This window comes from Peromyscus eremicus, chromosome 1, assembly GCF_949786415.1.
Source record: "Peromyscus eremicus chromosome 1, PerEre_H2_v1, whole genome shotgun sequence".
NCBI lineage: Eukaryota > Metazoa > Chordata > Mammalia > Rodentia > Cricetidae > Peromyscus > Peromyscus eremicus.
In genome coordinates, this window is record NC_081416.1 from 34,314,231 (window position 1) to 34,333,797 (window position 19,567).

A 19,567-nucleotide genomic window follows, 5' to 3' on the forward strand; every position below is an offset into this window, starting at 1 on the left:
ACATTTAGTTGCAAATTTGGATTTTGAACATCAGTTGTGTCTCCCGGGCTGATGGAGAAGCATGCAGATGAGGCTGTTGAGTCATATTCGCTATTAAACACTCATTTGAAACAGGATCCTTTGTCCAGATCCTGTAAGTGATTTTTGGACTCTCCTTAGACCCTGACAAACTGGTTGTTAGAACATTAGTCCATTTGCAAAGGAAAAACAGGAATAACTAAAATCACTAAATTTTAAGATAATTTAAAAAACAGCATGTTTACATTTGCAGAGTAAATCTCAAGAGCAAATTAATTATATGTCTGTAGTTCTTGAAGTTAAGTAGGTTAAGTGAGGGAAAAGCATGATTTAATCTTGCTTTATGGCTGGCCAAATCTCTAGGCTAGCCATTTTTTCCTTTTAATAAAAATCCTTATGGTTCCTGTCTTCCCATTAGCTCATAGTTGAGAGCTCTGTTAAGTTGTCTGTGAGATGGAGTGTATTAAGCTGGCATGATTAAAATTGTTCACAAGAGATCAAGCAGACAAGGGACTTTTAGCATAATTAAAAAAGGACCGCCAGCCTTTAAAGATAAGATTTCAGAGATTTTTGAAATTTATATCTACCTGTAGGGAGTGTGTTTATGTAATTAGAATCTGGTTCTCTCAAGAAGCCTTCTTAATTCATGCATAGTATCTGTTTATGGAATATTATCTGCTTATGCAGGACATGGGAAAGCTGCTTAAAGGAGCCAGATCTTGAAAGATTGAAATGTTTCCCTTGAAAGATCACAATGTGATACATTAAAAAAATCATTTGCCTTCTATGTTAACCTGTTTATTTATGAAAGGAAACTCAGTAGTCAATTTCAAGATAGAGATAGAAGAATTAAAGCAAATTGCGTGCCCTGTGTTCTGAGGCAAATGTGAGAACGGTATATCAGCTTTTGCATGTTAGTCTCCTTTGGTTAGTGGGTTTCTGAGCCCAAGTTTTTATTTTTTGTCTATCAGTTCCCTAACTTTGCATTACTGAGCTCTGAAGTTGTTCAGTTATCCCCACTCTACTATCATGCTTCAGAATATGTAATTATGTTTAACATGGTTTAAAGCTGTTCCTTCTCTTGTCCCTTGGAAACCATGTCCCCTGCTGCCCACAGTGTGTGTATCTTACTCCAAAGGCCTTCCCCCACTCCCTTTGTGTTTTAGGTTTTCTTCAGAATGGAGCCCTTGTAGCATAAATCAAAATGTTGTTGCTATAACGAGACAGCATTTCAGAGTAAAATTATTAGAGTGTGAACATTTTTGGTCTGCTTCCACGTATAAGGCATTGGCTTCACAGTGTGCTTCCATCATGAGGACAATTCCTTGGGGAAGGCCTCTCCTGCAGTGGAGAAGGTGCTCTGATGGATGTAGGTCACTTCCAAACACTTCTGGTGCATTGAAATAATGGTTCTTTCGGCAGAGGATAGATTAATTTCGTACTTTCTCCTCCTGTTTTACACGTCATTATACCTATTTTATAAACTATATTATAAAGCATCAGTGTGCAAAAAGAACCAAAGCTCTTTGCATGCCAGGCCTGGGCAAGAAAACAAGGTGATCATCGAAGGCCCTCAAACCAAAGCACTATTGATTACCCAGCTATATTTGGGGCGATCTCAGGAAACTATTGACATATACTTTGGCCAGGTGTGAGAATATTTTAATTTAAAATCACAAAGAACTGAAGAGGAAGGAGCCTAAAGTTTCCAATGATGGGAGTTTTTTTTTTTTTTCTTTATTTTCTGATGTTTCATTATCCATCAGAGAAAAGTACTAAACAAGGTTGTGTCTTGAAAAAGGATGATCCAGTTTTATTTGTAGGAGGAGGTCATGAAAAGGTTTCTCTCTGGTTTCTTCTTGACAAGCAATCAGAAGAGCTCACAGATCTGGTTTCTAACCATTTTAAAGACTTGAAAAATTTTGCATCAAATTACATATTGCTTTTACTTTTGATTAAATAAACTGCTTTAACAGATTGTACAATCACATAGTCTAAGTAAAAATAGTTGCTTCAATTAAGACATACTGAGATGAAATCCTACAGAATTGATATGATATAGCTATGTTATAATTTTTCTAACTAGTTTATCTCTTCTATATACTACATATTCACCTCTCCTTTAATTTCTTATATGGGTCGGTATAGCTCTTGTTTATCTTCTACTGTAAAGAGTTAGCAGGCACTAAAAGAATTGAACATGAAACAGTAACAATGTTTTTGAAGTAACAAATCATATGAGAGTATAGAAATATTTCAGGGGAATAGCCATTAATTGGCCTTCATTTCTTCAGTGAACCAGGAAACATTGAAATAGCATGAAATTGTGAGACAGAAGGACTGACTGAGCAGTCTCTGTATGATGATTTCCTTAACGTTCCTCAACCTGGTGTTCATCTGTAAAATGGAGATAATAGTTATCTAGAAGGGTTGTCAAGTTCATGTGTAAAATTGATTCCCCGCTCAAAGTTCTAGGCCTACTATTCATCATAATAATTGGTAGCCATCATTATTTTATTAAATACTTAGGTGCTTAACTTTGTGTGATAAATAACTGTTTTGTGTGAAAAATAAACTTTTCCGTGTATTTTGATAATGTTGTTGATGCAGTGTCCTTTGATGTCTCTTCTGTGGCTATTAATTAACTTATGATGCTACATAAGACACATCGAGTCAGTATTTCATCTGCGGTGTCCAAAGCTATGATGGCATTTCTGAGGCTTCTGGTTTACAAGTTCAAAGTATTTTTACATTTTTCAGATTTTTCTGAGTGAGTGGGTTTTTAGGCTTTTTTAAAAAATATATTATAAAGTGCACCTGTTTAATGTGTAATTTGTTGGAGTTGATGCAGTATCTATTGGTGAAATCATGACTATAATTGAAATAGTGAATATACTGTTGCTCCCAAGTTTTCCCTTGGTCCCTTTGTAGTCCATTTCTTCTGTTTGTCCTTGTCGCAGACAGCCTGATTCTGCTCCCACTCCTGTAGTCACTTATCTTTTTCTTTTTTTTATCACTAGATTTCTTTAAATTTCCTAGAGCTTTATAGAACTTAAATCACACATTATGTATTCATTATGCCTGGCTTCTTTCACGCAACATAAGATTCATCCATGTTTTTGCTTGTAACATTATTTGTTTAAGTGAAGAGTCATATTATATGACTATATCGAAGTTGTTTTATCCATTATCTGTTAGTAGCAACATGAGATTAAAATGATCAGTTATCCAATTATTAACTATTTTGTTGAAAACTGCTGTGACCATTAATATTTTTTGTTTGCCTTTGAATAAGTACCTAGAAGTGGTATGGCTAGATTGAATGTCAGGTCTCTATTTAAATTTGTAAGAAGCTCCTAAACTGCCTTTTAAACATACTAATTTTATATTTCAACCATCATCAAGAGAGAGTTTCACTTCCTGTACATCCTTGCCAACACTTCCCAAGTCTTCTAAATTATAGCCACGTGGGTTATGACTTCAGTTGGTAGTATTATATTGAGTTCTTCCTTGTAGTTGATAATTTGGGGCATGTTTTCTTGTGCATTTTCTCCATCCCATCTGTGTATTTTCTCTGTGGGCTGTTCAAATATTTTACCAAATTTTAATCAAATTGTTACTTTTTAGTTTTGAGAGTTCTATATACATTATAAATATAATTCCTTTATTAGATATTATGCTTTCTAGATTCTTGTTTGCTTATTTATTTTTGTTTATGTTTTTCATTCCTATAAAGTACCTTTCAGAGAACCTAAGTTTTCCATTTGATACAACCAGATTTACCGATTTTTATCTCTTATGGGTTGTACTGTTGTAGCATTTTGCCAAACTAAACATCAAATGTAATTTCTTATATTCAGAAGGATTTGTAGCTTTGCTTTTTACGCTTAAGTTTGTAACACATTATTATAATAAACTTTTTACTTTAGAATAATTTTAGACTTGAAAAGTTGCTAAGGTAGTACAAAGAGTTCCTCCATACCCCTCACCTACTTTCTCCTATTATTAACACCTTACATAATCCTGGTGAATTTATCATAACTAAGCACTGGAATTGTACATTGCAATTAACTTCAGTCTTTATTTGGATTTCACCAATGTTTTTCTAAAGCTAGTCTTCCCATTTTGGATTCCAGTTTGTCTTTAGTTCTAATGTTTTCATCATCTGCTCTGAATCATGGCAGTTTCTTTATCATTCTGTGTTTTTCATGACTAGAAGTTTTGAGCTGTATTGACTATGCATTGGGTAGAATGTCCTTTAAGATGGGTTTGTGTGATGTTTTCTTCATAATCCAAATGAATTTTGAGATATGCTCTTTCACCTGATGTAATGATTATGCCTGGAATGCCAATACTTGGGAGGTAGAAGCAACAGGATTTTGAGCCTACCATGTATGATATAGTAAAACTATAGTCCCCCTATAAACTACCTGACAAAGTGCCCTTCTCATCATATTGTCTTTGGGGCTGTCTGTGTTTGTACATGTATGCATGCATTGTGTGTTTCTGGGGGTGGGGCTTGAGAGAATTGAGAGTTGTGGGGCAGGGAAATCAATATGCCTTGTCACTCTTCTTGTTTATACTTGATTACCTGAGTATAAAGTTAAATTATTTTTACCCTTTCTACATTATGTTCTTTGGAAGTAAGTCATTGAGCGTAGCCTAGAAGTAAGGGGCATGAAGAGGAGGTAATTTTGGCCTATATAGAGAAGTAACTACATAAATTTTTTGAAATTCTGTAAGAAAGATTAATCTCTTCTTCCTTAGTTATTTATTCATTATTTTACTGTGAAACCATATATATTTATTTCACACCATAGGTCATATTCATGTTCTATGGTAATCATTTATTTTATTACTCAACTTGCCAGTGAGAGCCCTTTTAAATGGCTCCAGGGTTCTCTTTTAATTATTGATTTGAGGATTTCTTTTTATTTTGACATTATATTATAACTGAGGATTATTTTTCTTTTCCGTATTTTACTCTTTTAATCATTTTTTAAATGATACTGGTCCCTGCTTCTTGAGCACATTCTTTACAAACCAGGGTCCACACACACTGTAGTTAACTGGTTTGCTGCTGTTGCTGCTGCAGCATGTCTAGGTTCACTTGACAGAGTCAGAAAATACATGTAGCTCTTCTATACCAATATCTGTGCTTATTTCTGCAGCCATGCATTTGTGGTTTTGTTATTTAAATGTGAATGCATGCATAAGTTTCCAATTCTAATTTGCTACAAGGGAATTTGTTTTATCATGATTGATTATCTGTGATGTCAATTTCTAATAGTGATAGAAATAGCCCCTATAATCCATTTCCTTGGGCTTTGAACCTCAGCATCATATATATCAGCTTCAGAATTGTTAATATATAGCATGAAGTCCTTTTTTGGTGGTTAATTTTTGTATACCATGTAAGATACTATCAAAGTTTATTTTTGTACTACAGTATTTTCTTTTGAGAATTTCATGCATGTATATACTCAAATTTCATTTTTAAAAAATTGGATATCTAGTTCTCACATTATTTATTTAAAAGACTATCTTTACTCCACTGCCATGTCTTTGTATCTTTTTTGAAAATTGGTTGCCCATTTTTGTGTGGGTCAGTTTTAGAATTCTATATTGTGTTTGTCTATCTTTGTAACATTGTTTTGATTATTGCTCACTTATAAAAAAAATCTTCAAATCAGGTTGTGGTAATCTTATTTTCTTTTTTGCCTTGAAGTTGTTTTGCTAGTCTAAGTTTTCAGTATTTCCAAGTGGAATTTGAAATTAGCATACCAATACCTATTCAACAAAGCTTGGCAATAGCCAGCTTGATGGCTCATGTCTGTAATCCCAGATGAGGTAAGAGGATCAGGAGTTGAAAATCATCTTTGGTTACACAGTGAATTGAGGCCTGCCTGAGGTACTTGAGATCTTGTCTCAGGAAACAGAATGAAAACCACAAATAAATAAAAAAGCTTACAGGGATGAAGACTTTGATTCAGTGAATTTTAAAAATTTCTTTTATTTTGGTTATTATATGAAATCACATCATTTCCCCCTTTCCTTTCCCCCTCCAAACACTCCCATAAACCCTCCTTGATCTCTTTCAAATCCATGTCCTCTTTTTTCCTTAATTGTTATTCATTCATATAATATACTTGCTCATTTTTATAGTCTCAGTTGCCCTTTGTTTTACCTTCTTTCATATCTCTAATGGAACCCCTTTTACTTTTATGACCCCCATTCCACATATGCAAAAAATACCAGGAAATGTTTGTCTGTCTGCTGTTGGCTTATTTCACTTAACCTAATGATTTCTAGTTCTATTCATTTTCTGCAAACAGCATAATTTCAGTTCATAAAGAACTGAAAATCTTTTATGTATATACATCACATCATCTTTGTTTGATAATTAGTTGATGGGGAACCTAGATGGTTGCTATCACTTAGCTATTGTGAATAGGGCCCTGATAAACATGGGTACATAAGAATCTCTGTAAGTTCACCGGTTTTGAATCTTTTGGGTATATAAGCAGAAGCAGAATAGCTGGATTATCTAGTACCTATGGTTTTTTGTTTGTTTGTTTGTTTGTTTGTTTGTTTTAAAGAACCTCCATACTGGTTTCCATAATTTCTGAACTTATTTGCATTCCTATCAACAATTGATAAATGTTTTTTACTAGGACATACCCAGCAGCATCTCCTTCTGTCCCCTTCTTGATAGTAATTCTGACAGAGGTGAGTATAGACGAATTTCTAAATGGTTTTATTAAATAAAAAACACGGAGCCAGAATTTTGGGTTAAAGCCTTAGAGAGATCAGGGAAATATGAAAACCACAAGCTAACCTCACCTCACCAACTCCACAGCTTCCAAGGATTGGTGCCTTCCTGTCTACCCAGGCTTATATGCCTTGCTTTTTCTGCCCTCTCATTGGCTCTTAGCCCAGCTACCTCGCTTCCTCTTCGTACACAGCTCTGTCACTGTCTGTCTGTCTGTACAGACAGACCTCCAGGTCTCTATGGTTGGTACTGGAATTTAAGGGGTGTGTTACCATACTTGGCTCTGTTTCCTAGTGGCCTTGAACAGACAGAGATCCTGCCTGTTACGGGATTAAGGGTATGTGCTGCCTGACTTCTTTGTTTACTTAAAATGGCTGGCCCTTTCCCCCTGATCTCCAGGCAAGCTTTATTTATTAACACACAAATAAAATATCACCACATGTGAGTTGGAATCTCAATAAAGTTTTCTTGGGTATTCCCTGATTGCTAAGAATTTTGAGCATTTAAAGAATGAATTTATTGGTCATTTGTAGTTCACTTGAAAGGTGTCTGTTTAGTTCATTTGCCCAGTTGTTGATTGGATTAGATTATTTGCTTAAGGTATTTAATGTTTTGACTTTATATTATTGATACTAATCTGTCTTTCCTGTAGGCTGTATCTTGCTTGGTTTTTTATTTCTTTTGTTGTTTTCAGAAGTGATTTTAAGTAGATGAAATCCCATTTGTCAAGTCATGCATTTATTTATATTACAAAGTCATTTCCTATGCCTGATCATGATGCATTTTTTGTTGTTGTACCCTTATCTTTGAGCATCAGCATAATACTGGCTTTCATAGAATGAATTATTTTATGGGATGGTCTGAGGAGTATAGACAATTCTTTTTAAGCGTATGGTAGAATGTAGAGTAAATATATCTATTCTGGGGGTTTTGTTTGTTTATTCATAAATAAATGTAATCTGAGGTTTTCAAGAAATTATTTTACATTGTCAAACTTACTGGCATAGAGTTTTTCTAAAATAACTACATTATATATAGATTCTGTAGTCATATCACCTTTTAGTTCTGAAATTGCTTATTTATATCTTTAATTTCTGATCTGTTTGTTTTAGAGGTTTAGGGATTTTACTGAATTTTTAAAAGAATCAATTGCACTTTCAGTTTTTTCCCTTCTGTTCTATTTTTCTCATCCCTTAAGTGCTATGATCCATTTTCTTTTTGGTTTATCTTAATTTGATTTGGTTTATTTTTTTAGGGTACAGACTGAGGCCAATCAGACTTCCATTCCTAGTATAGGTATTTAATGCCACAAATTTCCCTATAAATTTTGTTTCAGGGACATTTATTATGATAGGACATGTTTTCCTTTTTATTCATTTTAAAATACCTTTAATTCCACTTTTGACTTTTTTTAACCTTTGGTAATTTAGAAATATATTTTTAGCTTGTGTATTTTGTAGTTTCCCAAAGACCTTTCTGTTACTGTATTTAACTTAGATAATTGTTAGTAGAGAACATGTTCTATATTGTTTATTGTTCTAGACCTTTTTAAACTTGAGTCCTACTTTATGGTGACAGTAGTGTATATCTTAACCTTTCATTTTCCTTCCTGTATTCATGTTTTGAAGCTCAATATTTAGGTGCAAAATGATTTAGGATTATTTGATCTTGATAAATTAACAATCTTGTCATCATGAAATTATTCTCCTTATCTCTGGTAACAGCTCGTTCTATAGTGGCCTTTCTCTGATCCTGCTGTGGTGACTCAAAGTTTCTTTGACTGGGGTTAGTGTGCTGTGTCTTTTTTCCATACTTTTGCTTTTAATGTTTGTGGGTTTATATGTAATATACATTTTAAAGCAGCGTGGTATGGCTTTTATTTCTAGGAGTCTATTAATCTATGTCTTTAAATATTTTGATCATTCACATTTATTATAGTCATTTATTTGGGTATTCTGTTTTTGTCCTGTCTTGTTTTTTTTTTAACCAGTTTGTTTTTTTCCCCTTTAATCTTATTTTTGCTTATTTTTATTCTGTTTTTCTTCATAGTTGCTAGCCCTTTGAAACCTCCTGTGCTTTGTACCCTGCTGTTTCTCTCAAAGTACATATGATATTTTGTGTCATTTGTCACTGCCTTAATGTCTGAGGAATGTTTTAAAATATTTTTGGCTAGGATATTTTAGGAATTATTTTTTTTAATCTCCCTGCTAATTTTTTACTGGTCATAATATTTAGACATGAAAGATACGAATGTGGAAGTTGGTATCTAGTGATTGTTTTTTAGGGATTTCCTTCCATCTATTGCTTTGTGTCTGGAGCATTTGCTTAAGTAGCGTTGCCACAGAGGATTTTTCTTAAAGTAACTGTAGTTTCTATGAGATTTAGAAATCATGGTATTCTTGGTCGTTGTATGTTCTAAAGCTAGTTCTTAAACTTTCATAGCAGCAAATGTGCTGCATTCCTGTCATGCAGGTGCTTCCTTTTTGCCCAGGGGATCCAGACATTTGAATGCAGAGTGTTTAGGGCTGATTAGTAAGCTGGTGAATGACAGTGGAGTCTATAGTCTAGTCTCCATGAATATTAGGGAAGTGTGCCAACTGAAGCTGGCTTAATTCTGCAAACAGGAGCCTTTTGCAGAAGGATTCATGGTAATTAACCAACTCAAAGTGCAATATTTTCCTTTCATTAATTTGGCACTAAACAGCTAAATATCTACAGCAAAACTGTTTTTGACATTTTCATTTTCTGCTTGGAAAATAATGGATATTTTGAATTGCACTATGAAAGAAACTGCTAGTATTTTTTTTCTTCATTTCCATTATAACTTCCTAAAAAAAAGTAGATCACTCAATTAGTAGGGTTTATTTTTTTTAATTAAGTAGGATTAATTGGCATCATGAGTGACCAGAATTGATTCACATTTTGAAGTGATAGGCTTGTAGGAGACTCTTAGAGAGTTTATTGACTCTGATCTATTTTGCTGTCTTCTTCCATGTATGTGTAAGTAGTAGGATGGCAGGAAGTATTTTCATATTATTCTGTTTTCAAATTCATATCTAATCTACACACTATACACCTTTTTCACTCTCTTCTCCTATTTGTTTTGGGCTAAATAAATTATATTTATTTATATTAATCACTTCAGTTCAGTTGTTAATTTTTTTAACTTAAAAAATGTGCTTACTGCTAACCACTTAAGAAGTATCTTGAATATTGTTGGAAGGGTCCATTCTTGGTAAAGTTTTCCTTACAGCAATTGTAGAAGTATTTGTTTCATGATATGTTAGTATTCATGTAAATACTCTCATTTCAATATTTTTTATTAATAATCTTTCATAATAGTCATACATTTACTGTGGTGGACCAGCCCCCACACTTATTTACCCCAAGAACTCTTGAGGATTGAGGGATAAGAGACTTAGTTAAAAATAAAGAGGAAGAGAGACAGAGAGAAAACACAGGATAGACTCGGGTGTGTCTGGATCCTTATCCAAACTTTATTCCAAAGGCCTATTTATAACAATGCCAAGGGGTGGAGCAAAAGACCTCCCCCTTGATAGTTACAGTCACCTGTTACCCAGGCCTGTGGTCCAATCAACCTTTTATGCAGTCCTGCTGGGTACAGCCATTAGGAAACCTAGTGGGCTCCAACAATTTACTAAACTCTTCATTACATAATTCTTTCCCTTCTGCAATTTTGACACCTCTTGTGGTTGTAATTTTGCTTCTGTGTACAGTGAATATGTTTACTCAGAAAAGTATTCTTATTTTAACTTTTCTTTTGTTGTTTTTTACTGTCAGAAACCAATTTCAGTCTATCCCAAAATCCAAATGCAGAAGGCTCTAGAGATAACTCCTGAAATCCCACAGAATAACATGTCTCTGAAGGGCTTGGGATGTGCTCCCAGTCACTTCAGTAGGAGCTTAGGAAATGCTCGTCTCATCAGTCATGCTTCCTTCTTCACTCTTTGTAAATTTAATACTTAGTGCGTGCAGATACACCAGGCCATCACCCCACCAGTAATCTTTTGTTATTCAGTTGGAGTGACAAGCATAGATAGAGAGAGCAGCATGGATGGGCAGAGCAGCATGGATGGAGGGAGCAGCATGGATGGAGAGAACAGCATAGATAGAGCAGCATGGATGGAGGGAGCAGCATGGATGGAAGGAGCAGCATGGATGGAGGGAGCAGCATGGATGGAGGGATCAGCATAGATGGAGAGAGCAGCATGGATGGAGGGAGCAGCATGGATGGAAGGAGCAGCATGGATGGAGGGAGCAGCATGGATGGAGGGATCAGCATAGATGGAGAGAGCAGCATGGATGGAGGGAGCAGCATGGATGGAGGGAGCAGCATGGATGGAGGGAGCAGCATGGATAGAGGGAGCAGCATGGATGGAGGGAGCAGCATAGATAGCACAGCATAGATAGAGCAGCATGGATAGAGGGAGCAGCATGGATGGAGGGAGCAGCATGGATGGAGGGAGCAGCATGGATGGAGGGAGCAGCATGGATGGAGGGAGCAGCATGGATGGATGGAGCAGCATGGATGGAGAAAGCAACATGGACTGAGAGACCAGCATTTAGTTCCAGTTGCAAGAATCCTTGAAAAGAGAATGTGGAGCATCTTGCATAACATTATAACTGGTTGTAAAAACATGCAGTAGTCAAAGGGCAGTGCCACAAAGTATAAGGTTGGCTGCTGCCCACTCAGTTAAGGGCAGTCAGTGTAAGTCATTGGGAATGTGGTTCATTGGTAGAGTGTTTGCCTAGAATACAGGAAGCCCTGAGTTTGAAATCCAGTACTAGAGAAAAACAAGTATGGTGGCACAGTCCTGTAATTTTAGCACTCAGGAGGTTGAAGCAGGAGATTCAGAAACTGAAGGCCATCCTGTGTCAGATCAACAATTTGGGGGGACAGGATGGTGGGCTACTTGTTAAACTGGGTATATAAACATAAATATGTTTATTCAATCAACAAATGTGTTTAGAGACTATGCTATTGGCAGAGATTTAATGGTCAATAATGGAAGTACAGTTTTAAACCTTCACTTCTCCCAGTTCCCAGCTGATTTCTCCACTTCCCCAGATCCACGCTTGCTTCCCACTGCGCACCCCCCCCATCAGCCCCACCACAGAAAAGATCAGGTCTCCCAGTGAAATGAATTTAACAGAGCACAACAAGATACAAGAAGACCAGGCACAAACCCTCAAATCAAGGCTAGACAAGGGAACCCAGTAGGAAGAGAGGGGTCCCAAGAGCAGGCAAAAGAGTCAGAGACACCCTCACCCCCGCTATCAGGAGTCCCCCCCAAACATTAAGCCAACAACCATAACATGTATGCAGAGGACCTAGCACAGATCCATGCTGCTTCAGTCTGTGAGCCTTCATGAGTCTTGCTTTGGTAATTTCAGAAGCCATGCTCTCTTTGGTGTTCTCTACTTCTCTGTCTCCCACAATTACTCCTCCCCCTCTTCTGCGGGGTTCCCTGAGCTCCAAGGGAAGGGGACCTGATGGAGACCTCCAACCTGGGCTCGCTCTCTGCCTAAGGTTTTGATGTGGGTCTCTTCATCTGCTCCCATCAGCTGAGGCCTCTCTGATGACCACTGGTTTAGGCACTGATCTTTGAGTATAGCATAACATCATTAGGAATCATTTCACTGTTTTGTTTTTTATTTTTATTTTTGCTAGTCCCGTTTGGTTCTAATGTAGGTTTCTGGGCTATCCAGCCCCCAGTTCCTGGCCATCCAGGAAGTGTCTGGGGCATGGGTTCTCTCTTGTGTCATGGACCTCAAATTAGACCAGTCATTGGTTGGCCACTCCTACAAGTTCTGGGCCACCATTACCCGAGCACATCTTGCAGGCAGGACAGATTGTAGGTGGAAGGTTTTGTGGCTGGTTTGGAATCTCGGTCCCATCACTGAAAGCCTTGCTTGGTTACAGAAGATGGAAGGTTAGGCTCAGTATCTCCCATTACTAGGAGTCCTCGATAGCATCACCCTATCTTTATAGATTCCAGGGAGTTTTGACTGCATTAGGTTTCCTGAGTGCCCCCTGCCATGACCTCCAATTCCATTTGTCTCTCCCCATACTCTCTCTCTCTTCATCCCCCACACCTGTTCCCTTTTATTCTCATCCCCACCCACCCCAAAGATGATCAATGTGGATGAACATAGAAGAGTAATTTGAATGATTTTTTTAATTCCTAAAAGTTTTATATATATAAATATATATAAATATATATTTATATATATAATATATATACTATATATATTATATATATTTATATATAATATATACTATATATATATAGTGTCTTTTGAGTAATAGAAGAAAATGTGTAATGAATGTTAAAGGCACTCTTATTTTCACCAAGCTTAATGTTAAGATGAGCATTTGAATGATAAGCCCGTACAGGATAACATCATAATGTTATAAGAAAGAGCTTAGCACTTTATTCAAAGCTTTTCCCTTGTTTATTTATGTCTTCACTTACAGAAATATTTATTTAGCACTTTATTATGTATTAGACAATGTTAACCATGGCTATCAAATAGATAGGAGCCCTCTTCACATGGACTTTATCAAATTTCTGCTATCCAAAACATCCTGTGCTGAGGTTCAACTAAATAAAAAAAAGGTTTTGTTAAACCATGTGTATGCATATATGTCTCTGTGGGGACTGTGCACGTGAGAGCTGTTGCCTGTGGAGGCTAGAAGAGGGTAGCAGGTATCCTGAAGCTCAGGGTATAGGTGGTTGTGTGCTATTGTATGTGGGTTCTAGGAACTGAAGACAGGGCCTCTGCAAGAGAAGCATTTCCTTGTAACTTCTGAGCCATTTCCTCAGTTCTTTGAATTTTAGTCATGTGGGAGACTAGTGGAATTTCAAATTCTTAGACCCCACCTGATCCTGTTGAATCAGAATCTCCATTAAGAGCACCATGTAATTAATTTGCATTTTGTAGATTGAGAAGCAGTGTTTTAGAGCAGAAGTGGTTTATGGTTTTGGGTTGGGAATTCAGCTGTTAGCTTATTATTTTAGACGAATGTTTGAAGATTTATTCCTATGGACATGAGTGCCTGCGTGTATATATGTGTACCATGTGCATGCCTGGTTCCCTTGGAAGTCAGAGAGGGCATCGGAGATCCTTGATCTGAACTTAGAGTTTGTTATAAGCCAGTATCGGAGATCCTTGATCTGAACTTAGAGGTTGTTATAAGCCAGTATGTAGGTTTTGGGAAATGAACCCAGGTCCTCTGAGCAACTGCTCCTAACTGCTGAGACATCTTCTCAGCCCTCATTGAAATTGTATTTTAAAAAATACTATTTGAAAAAAAATAATTTTTGTTTACTGGGGATGGGGCTCAATGGAAGCATACATGCCTAGCAATCATGAGACCCTGGGTCTCATGATTTACTACTTAAAAACAAAAATTGTATGTATGTATTAATGTGAATATGTTTAAGTAGTTATATGTGTGTATATAAATATGAATGTATATATATATTCACACACATTGTTTAATGACCAACTTATAGCAAACATGTATTTTCTCATCCATGTGTTACTCATCCCCATTTGTTTACAACTTATATGTGACTGCTTTCACAGCAGATAGGAATTATTTGCCTAGAGACATTTGTGTCCATAGAGCCTCAGGTACTTACTGTTTGGGCCCTTACTGCACTGTCTTGCTGCCCCCTGTAGAGCATAAACAGATGTCCCGGCATGCATGAAGAAACGGACTTTACCTTATTGATTATGAGCGGCTTTAAGGTCCAGTCAGTGTTTGAACTTCCCTGAAAAGTAGTGATGTAACACATTTTTACCTTCCCATATGTAATCCAAGTGAAATACTTGGACGACTGGCATATAAAACATTGAAACATTCAAAAGAATGAGTCAAAGATGATATAGGTATGATAGTGGAGATCAGGCTTATGAAATTTAAGAATATTATGACTATCATAATGAAATAAAAAATGGAAATAGTATATACTTATCTTGCTTATTTTTAAGGAAAAAATTTTTTATAGACAGTTTCTCACTATATTTTCTAGTCTGGTGGCATCAAACTCATGTAGTCAAACAATTTTCCTGTCCCTCCCTATCAATTAACTGGCACTGTAAGTGTCTGCTGCCACATTGAAATAATTTATTTTATTTTTAAAAATATCCCAGTTCTTCTCAGGCTACATTGTCATTTAATATGGTAATTGTCTTTTGTGAATTGCGATGGCTTATCTATTTACTTATATGTGTCCCTAGGAGACTAAACTTAGGCAAAGTCATTGGCCAATGAGATGTAACAGGAGTGGAGCTGGAATGAAGACGTAGTACTTCTGATTAAACTGACTACATCGTACATAAGCAAGGGCGTAGATTTATAGGTGGTTCATGGTTAGAGGCGTGCAATCCTTGCAACATTCCAAGCTTACATCAGATCACTTTTTTCTTGGATGTGGTTGTAAACGTTGTCTCAATGTTCCTTTGTAAAAAAAAATTTATTGGTCATTTAAAACACTTAGTAGTTTTCTTTTTAAGAAGCTGTGGTGATTTGAAGCTAAGAAATCCCTCTTTGAGCAACTGAGAATGATAAATAATTAAGAGAACCCGAAAAGATCTAAAAATCTAATTCAGCTAAGGTTGGGAACTTTGTGGGTTTTCAGAGTGATTTTATCTTCTCTCTGCATGTGGCTGTGGTTGGAAGCTGTCACCTAGACAGGAACTTGTGGCTTTCTCGACTGCTTCAAACAGATTGAGGACTCCGAGATAACAAGTTCAGTGAAAGCATCTGGAGATGTATGGTTACCCAGAGTACTGCTGGCCCAATATTTTCCAAATGTTGGCTCACATGAGTACTTCAAAAGTGAATGAAGTTTCTGTGAATACAAAAAGTGTGTGTGTGTGTGTGTGTGTGTGTGTGTGTGTGTGTGTGTGTGTGTGCGCGCGCATACGCATGCATTGGGGTAGATTGTTTCCTTGGATAGTACCTATAGGAAAGAATGCCTACCTCTCCTGGTGGGAAATTCCTGGAGTCTCATATTCTAGAATCAGCCAGGTATAGTGAAAGAGTGAGGTTCCTAGTAACTCTGAGAACACTTACCAATTGTATCTACCCATGCAGACTACAAACACATAACTAGGTTTTATGGCTTTGATGGTGTATTATTAACATCAGATGTAATACTTAATTTTCAATTATTCTTCACACTTTAAGATAATTCAAAAGGTGTTATGGACCCGTAAAACAACTATGGTCCTAGGCCCTATGCCCTAGGCCTTGGGTATGTCTAAGCATTTGTTTGAATTAGTATATCTAATATCTATCAGTTGAGAAATCTATGCTCAGCGAATATGTTTTTATTTGTGAGATTATCAATTTTATGAAAATGTTTTTAAAATATAAAGATGCTTATCTTTATACTAATTTCTCATTTAAATCTCTCATGATTCCCTGGAGAGAGAGAGGTTTCTATAAATTTTAAATATAAATATAAAGACATTTATACTTAACAAGAGAACAAATCGATGCTAGAATTGGCAAGAGGAGAATTCTGACAAATTGAAGTGTTCTGAATTGTCTATTTTCGTTTGACTTGAATGAAAAATAGGAAGGTAGAGTTCAAGAAGGAAGGATGTGAAGGCAGATGGGCAGCAGCCTCTGATGGTATGTTACTTATGTCTTCTGGGTTATGAAAAGTTCTGTCAGCACTGACGTGCTGAAAGTTCTATTGAAGACAGTTCTATTCATGTTAGAAACTACACGACTTACCATAAAAATTTTCATCATCATGATTATGATATTTAAAGTTTTAAGATTTTGGGTTTATTTTTGTTTTTGTTTTATAACCTTGGATCTGAATGTATAGCAAGGCTGGCCCTGGAACCAGAAGCTCTCTCCTCTGGCTTCTGAATGTTAGGATAAGGCTTGCAATGCCATGCCCAGCTAACTTTATCCAGTTTTTAAAAAGCATTTTATATGTATTTAACCCAGATTCAAAATATCCAAACTGGGTACTAGGAGAGAAGAGAGCTATGAATTGAAATAACAAGGAAAAGGACAGTTTAAAGCAGTGTGGGGAATAATTTCTGTTACTGGTATTGGAATCCCCTTGCCACAGAATTTCAAATTGTCCTAATTTTGAGGTACCTTCTTCAAGAGTTGGACAGGAAGTTGTACAGGAAGACATTTGTAAGAAAACCTCACATTTACTCTGGTTTTCTGTTTAACATCAATGTCCTGACGGTGTGACAAGGACTGAGCAGGGTAGCAGAAACTGTGGAGTCTTCTAGCTGAGAAGACTCTAGGCAGAAATCAGATATTAGAGCTCTGAAGAGGGCTGAAGTCTGGAGCAAAAATGTGGAAAAAAAGAGATACACAAAACCAGGTTCTGAATTCTCACAGGTGTTTGCTTGAATTCTTTGGCTGAGTGTAGGTCTGCATGTGTGCCATTGAGATTGGGTGATCTTACTGGAGAATCTTCTAGGGCTCTGAGAATGGGTACATCTGTGTTGAAAGTTCCTAGTGGACTTTGAAGCTCTGTACCAAGCACCATAGAGAGGATATTTGTAACATTCTAGCAATCCAGTTGAGAGTCATGTTTTTCATAATTTTATTGCAAGGACCCCTGCCTTAGTCTGTTTTTGCTACTATAGGAATATACCCAAGGCTAAAATTCATAAGGAACTGAATTTTATTTAAATAAAGTTGTGTTTTCTGAAAAGTCTGAGATTTAGGTACCATCTGATTCAGTTGTCTGGTTAAGTCTATTCTTACCCACAAGATGGTACCTTGAATGCTCCTACTTCTGGAGGAGAAGGATTCTGTATCTTCACATGGCAGAAGATAGCAGGGACCTTCCTTATTTATGAATCCATTCTCATAAAGTCCATAATCAGAATCATGAGAGTCCTCATCAGTTGGTTGCCTATTAATCCCATCATATTGCCTTTTACCATTTTCAGCTCTTGAAATTTGTAGGCCATCCATTCAAACCACAGCAGCATCCTGGTGTACAGCTCACTTTCTCTTTACCCTAAGAAAATTTAAACTAGATATCAACAAAATTTGGAGGAGAGATAGATTTTAACCTGCCAAACTGGAAGAGTTTGATAAATACACTGGGCCTTTCTCAAACCCATCCCAGCAACATACAAATCAGTTCTAATTGTTTAGCTGATGATTTTACTGGTTGAGAGCAAAGACTGTTACTCTCTAAAGGAACATAAATAGAATTTAAGTTACCTACATTTTATTACTACAATGTTCAATCTGTGATTTTAAAAAAAAAACTATTCTAGAGATGTCAAAGGAAAGTGTAGCCTTTGGTAAGAGAAAAAGTAAATAGAAGTGAAGCTCGAGATGGCATTGATTTTGATCTTAGTGGACAAAAGTTCGTGTGCAGACACCTATGCAAAGACTTAAAGCCAAAAACATTCAAGCACACAATAGGGTAATTGTGATATTAATAAAGAAGCAGGTAGAAAATCATAGGTGTAAAAATGAAATAATTAAAATAAGCGAAAATTTTCTAACTAGAATGAGCAATAATCAAAATGTTTTTGTTTTACCACCTCCAATAAGATATTAAGGAAAAGTTGATTTCATATACATCCTTCTGAAGAATGTAGGGATAAAAGGTTGCAGGAAATGAGTAGTGACTGATTCAGGGAACTGAATAGACACATCTGAAGTTTTGCAGATGTATAATAATTGAAGTTATAGCAAGAGAGGAGCATACGGGGAATATAAATACTTAGGTTGAAAATGTACCATTTTAAGTAAGAAAATGTCAAGCTTAGCAAGCCCCGAGTCTAACTTGACTGTATATATATCATATTAAACTGCCAAAAATAGCTAATAACCATTACAATGATAATGAAGAAAACAATATTTTGAAACAAGGTCTCACTATATAGCCTTGGCTTGCCTGGAACTATGTATGTAGAGTAGGGTGGCCTCAAATTTATATTAAGTACTGGGATTAAAGATATGTGCCACCTTGCCCAGCTTGAAAAAATAGTAAGGGACTTTAAAGTATCAATGAAGAAGCTACCAACTCTCTCTAATTTATGTATTTAAAAATACTGCATGTGTGGGTTCATTTAAGAATAATTTTATATTTCAGATTATAGGAAGCATGTAGGCCCATCAGATAAACCATACAGAACCATGTAGATATAAAATGGAAGTTGCTTTGGATCTCATGGCTCTTTACTGTTTGATCTCACTATGTTTTTATTTTATTTGTTTTTGATAGGCAATAGAGTATCATTTTAAAAAGTTTTCTTATGGGAGCATATTGCTAGTTTATATAAGCATATTATAAATTATAATTTATTATTGTTGAGGCAACAGTAATATTGTTGTTGCTCTGTAGCCCAGTGAACTAAAATTTTTGGTGATTTTCTTATCTCTTATCACCCAGATGTTGTAATAACAGGCGTGGACCACTGTTTGTGACTAAGGCTATGACTCCATAAAATAAGCCTTTAAAGTCTGATCATTACATGTAATTTTTATGTTAAGTTTATCCTAAAATCTCTTTTATGGTATAAGTTCATGGTAAATTCAGCCTAAATTTAATATATAAATGTGTGTGTCTATATGTATATATTTGAAGCTATGCCAATTATAGATGAGAAATGAATTGCAGAGTATAAAAATTGCTTCTACCTTCTGTTTCTGTATTATGAATCCTGAATATAGAATTTCTTTCTCAATTGATAAGACATTCAGTTATGTATTAGAATTTCTGAATTATTGATGTT

The 19,567-nt window shown here is 36.0% G+C and overlaps 1 protein-coding gene across 5 annotated transcripts in view; it reads left to right on the forward strand.

Annotated features, from left to right (window-relative positions):
- Nucleotides 1-19,567, forward strand: part of Rfx3 (regulatory factor X3) — a 239,861-nt gene that overhangs the window by 53,611 nt on the left and 166,683 nt on the right. The window lies entirely within an intron of this gene.